This window comes from Bombina bombina, chromosome 5, assembly GCF_027579735.1.
Source record: "Bombina bombina isolate aBomBom1 chromosome 5, aBomBom1.pri, whole genome shotgun sequence".
Classification (NCBI taxonomy): domain Eukaryota; kingdom Metazoa; phylum Chordata; class Amphibia; order Anura; family Bombinatoridae; genus Bombina; species Bombina bombina.
This window is the reverse complement of record NC_069503.1, coordinates 16497794-16503007: the sequence shown is the minus strand read 5'-3', so window position 1 is coordinate 16503007 and position 5214 is coordinate 16497794.

Here is a 5214-nt window from a genome sequence, read left to right as displayed (position 1 = left end):
GTGTGGAAAGCAGCGACCAGAGCCGGCCAAAATAGAAGCTGTCGCCAATTGGCCCACCCCCATCACTAAGACTCAGGTCCTAGCCTTCCTGGGCACGGCAGGGTACTATAGACGGTTCGTACCAGACTACAGCACACTTGCCAAACCCCTGACTGACTTGACCAAGAAGAACTTACCTCGACAGGTCCTGTGGTCTCCCCACTGTGAAATGGCTTTCCAGGCTCTCAAAAATGCTCTAATTAACGCTCCTGTCTTGGCGGCCCCAGCCCTTAACAAACGTTTTATCGTCCATACAGATGCTTCCATGTTCGGGCTGGGAGCTGTCCTCAGCCAAGTAGGCGAAGATGGAGGGGAGCATCCAGTTGCCTACATCAGCCGGAAGCTCCTGCCCCGCGAAGTCAGCTATGCAGCGGTCGAAAAGGAGTGTTTGGCTTTGGTGTGGGCATTAAAGAAATTGACTCCCTATTTATATGGTCAGGAGTTCACTCTGGTCACCGACCATAACCCGTTGGTGTGGCTGAACCGGGTCTCTGGAGATAACGGCAGGCTATTACGTTGGAGCTTATCGTTGCAAACCTTCAATTTCACCATTACTTACAGACCTGGGAAACAGAATGGCAACGCCGACGGGTTGTCCAGACAAACCAACCTCAGCCCCGCATAACCAGCGGTCTGGACAGCCTTAGTCTGCCCCGAAAAGGGGTCAGACCGTGTCTGCCAGAGTGTTCCACAGAAAGGGAGCAATGTTACAGAAGCATTAGTTATTCTGTTGTGAAGAGCTTATTTCCCAGCAGCAATGCCTGAACCAGCAAGCCAGCGCCTAAGAAGGGCTCCAAGAAAACTGTAACAAGTTTCATTTCATAAAGAGTTAACTCTTTTTTTTCAGCTTTTAGAAACTATTGTCTAATCACCTCTGGAGCCAGACTGCTAATTGATAAGATGAACTTGTAAACTTGTTATCTTAAGTACTGTAATCCTATTGTGGCCTGTCAAAGGACAGTGCTCTCTATCTAAATGTGTGATGGGGGATTTTGTGCTTCCCCCCCTCTCCCCCTGGGAGTGCCCTGTGTGCATGTAACCTTAATAAAAAGCAGGCTGGGCATCCCAGTCCTGAGTGCTTGTTTGACCCTCAATCGCAGCGTTGACTCGTTTTTGTGGGCAGAAGGGTATCCTAGCTGTACTGCAGCTAAGGGAGATTATTCTATATTTGCGAGACTCATATAGAATACTATGGAAAGCAGCTTCTCCCCTCTTTAACAATAGGGATCCAGGCTACTAAGCGGTCCATCTCTCAGCGAGACTAAGGGTAACCGTAACAATTACTTATGTCAGGGTGAGTGTCACACAGTAATGGGCTCGGGTTATAGGGTATATAACACACATTACTTATGTCAGGGTGAGTGTCACACAGTAATGGGCTCGGGTTACAGGGTATATCACATACATTACTTATGTCAGGGTGAGTGTCACACAGTAATGGGCTCGGGTTACAGGGTATATCACACACATTACTTATGTCAGGGTGAGTGTCACACAGTAATGGGCTCGGGTTATAGGGTATATCACACACATTACTTATGTCAGGGTGAGTGTCACACAGTAATGGGCTCGGGTTATAGGGTATATCACACACATTACTTATGTCAGGGTGAGTGTCACACAGTAATGGGCTCGGGTTACAGGGTATATCACATACATTACTTATGTCAGGGTGAGTGTCACACAGTAATGGGCTCGGGTTACAGGGTATATCACACACATTACTTATGTCAGGGTGAGTGTCACACAGTAATGCGCTCGGATTACAGGGTATATCACATACATTACTTATGTCAGGGTGAGTGTCACACAGTAATGGGCTCGGGTTACAGGGTATATCACACACATTACTTATGTCAGGGTGAGTGTCACACAGTAATGGGCTCGGGTTATAGGGTATATCACACACATTACTTATGTCAGGGTGAGTGTCACACAGTAATGGGCTCAGGTTATAGGGTATATCACACACATTACTTATGTCAGGGTGAGTGTCACACAGTAATGGGCTCAGGTTATAGGGTATATCACACACATTACTTATGTCAGGGTGAGTGTCACACAGTAATGGGCTCGGGTTATAGGGTATATCACATACATTACTTATGTCAGGGTGAGTGTCACACAGTAATGGGCTCGGGTTATAGGGTATATAACATACATTACTTATGTCAGGGTGAGTGTCACACAGTAATGGGCTTGGGTTATAGGGTATATCACACACATTACTTATGTCAGGGTGAGTGTCACACAGTAATGGGCTCGGGTTACAGGGTATATCACACACATTACTTATGTCAGGGTGAGTGTCACACAGTAATGGGCTCGGGTTATAGGGTATATCACATACATTACTTATGTCAGGGTGAGTGTCACACTGTAATGGGCTCCAGTTACAGGGTATATCACACATTACTTATGTCAGGGTGAGTGTCACACAGTAATGGGCTCGGGTTATAGGGTATATCACATACATTACTTATGTCAGGGTGAGTGTCACACAGTAATGGGCTCGGGTTATAGGGTATATACCATACATTACTTATGTCAGGGTGAGTGTCACACAGTAATGGGCTCGGGTTACAGGGTATATCACATACATTACTTATGTCAGGGTGAGTGTCACACAGCAATGGGCTCGGGTTACAGGGTATATTACATACATTACTTATGTCAGGGTGAGTGTCACACAGTAATGGGCTCGGGTTATAGGATATATCACATACATTACTTATGTCAGGGTGAGTGTCACACAGTAATGGGCTCGGTTTATAGGGTATATCACATACATTACTTATATCAGGGTGAGTGTCACACAGCAATGGGCTCGGGTTACAGGGTATATCACATACATTACTTATGTCAGGGCAGTGGCGGTTCTAGACAAATTTTACTGGGGGGGACAAGGTGGGCCAGTGTTTAATTTAGGGGGGCACATTAAAAAACGGAAACAAATGAGCACACACATATATATATATATATATACATACACAGACACAACCATACACACACATTATCAGGTTCCTTGGTTATTTGAATCACAACTGCAGAGTCTAAATAAATTATATTTGTTTCACAACTGAAGTACAGGCTATTATATCAGCATAGACTGTTTTATTCAGAGTGATTTTTATAAGTAATGGCAGTAAGTCTTTATATGGTTATATTATATCGTTATACCATATAAATATTTAGAGGCTGAAAATAAGTATTATTATTAATAACAACTTTTGACAATAATGGTGCTCAAACCCAAATGTGAGAGATAGTGTTCATTGTAATAATCACTGAGGCATGAGAGATGTGAGACACACAGACTGCAGCTGCTGACAGGGGCGTGACCTGCTGCGAGACACAGCACACAGAGTAAGGCTTGCAGCGTGGAAATCTGAACACAGACTAGTGATTGTAAATAGAGCTGTGAGACACGCTGAGTTGTAAGGAGCTGTATGGCACGCTGAGATGTATGAAGCTGTGTGACGTCACATAAAGTCCGTTACTGTCCGGTATGAGAATGTATTCAAAGGAAGTTCATAGAATTAAATAAAACATTCGTTGCAATCAAAGTAATTTCTGAGAGACAAAGTCAGTTTACAAAAGTTGAAAAAGGAAACATGAAATTTGTAATTAGCCGTTACCTAAGGCATCCAAGGTAAATTAGATTTGATACTAATACCGTAGTAGTAGTTGGTAGAATCCTCCTGTTGGAAATTAGATAGCAATTCCTGTAGAGATGAGGATTTGAATAACTTAATACTTCTTGGAATAGCAATCTTCAGGATGAATGAGACTAGTTGTTATTAGTCCCTTTGTGACCAAACTGCAGATGGTATTTGTAAATCCAAATGTTAAAGTAGTAGAAGTAAAACTTCTTTTCATAAGTATATAGCTTATAAGAAAGAGAGCACTGGTTTCAGCAAACAGTACTCAACAACTAAGCACTTGTTTGGGGCGGGGTGATGCCTTAAGTACAGGTGAGGAAGGTGAGTTGAGGCAAAAAGTAAAAGCAGGACTGGAATCCTTACAGATCCCCCCCCTCAAGCAAGCCGACCACGGGTTGGAATTTAGGTCTGTTTGGATATCTTCTATGAAAACGAGCAATAAGCTTTGGAGCATTAATGTGTGCATGAGGTTCCCAAGTATCATCCTCTGGGGCGAACCCTTTCCATCGAACCAGATACTGTAATTCCCCATTATAAAATCTTGAGTCCAAAAGATCATAAACTTCATAGACATCAGTGCCCAATTGAATAGGAGAAGGGGGTAGAAGAGGTACATCAGGTTTATCTCCCAAGTAGGGTTTCAATAATGATACATGGAAAGTTGGGTGGATGGGTAAAGAATCAGGTAGATCAAGCCTGACGGCATTTTCATTGATGATGTGTAGAATTTTGAATGGGCCAAGGAACAACCCAGCCAATTTTTTACTTGGTAAGTGCATTTTAATGTTTTTGGAAGATAACCAAACATAGTCCCCTATAGAATATTTCGGAGAAGCTCTACGACGTAAATCATAAAATTTCTTCTGAGACACCTGAGCTTGTTTGATGTTATCTCGTAAATGTAGGAAATTTTCAGCTATGTTTTGTGTTAGCACATCAACAGATGGTGAGTCATGAGTAGAAGTCGTTTGGATAGTGAATCTTGGATTAAAACCATAGTTGGCGAAAAAGGGAGAGTAATTTGTAGTGCTGTTAATGGTATTGTTATAGGCAAATTCAGCCATGGAGAGAAAGGAAGTCCATTTATTTTGATGATATGAGCAATAGCATCGTAGATATTGCTCAAGCCACTGATTGAGTCTCTCAGTTTGGCCATTAGTCTGAGGGTGGAAGGCTGTGCTTAACCTTTGATCGATTTGGAGTGCTTTAGTGAGTGCTTTCCAGAAGCGTGAGGTGAATTGGGTTCCTCTATCAGTAGTTAAAATGGATGGTAACCCGTGGTATCGTACAATGTGGTTTAGAAATAAATATGCTGTTTCAATGGAAGTGGGTAACTTATGAAAAGGAATAAAATGTGCCATTTTAGTAAAATGATCGGTAACAACTAAAATGGTGGTTTGTCCAGAACTAGGTGGTAGATCAACTATAAAATCCATTCCCAAATGAGACCAAGGAGATTCCGGTACTTCCAAAGGAATTAAATAGCCATAGGGAGGTCTCCTTTCTGGTTTTG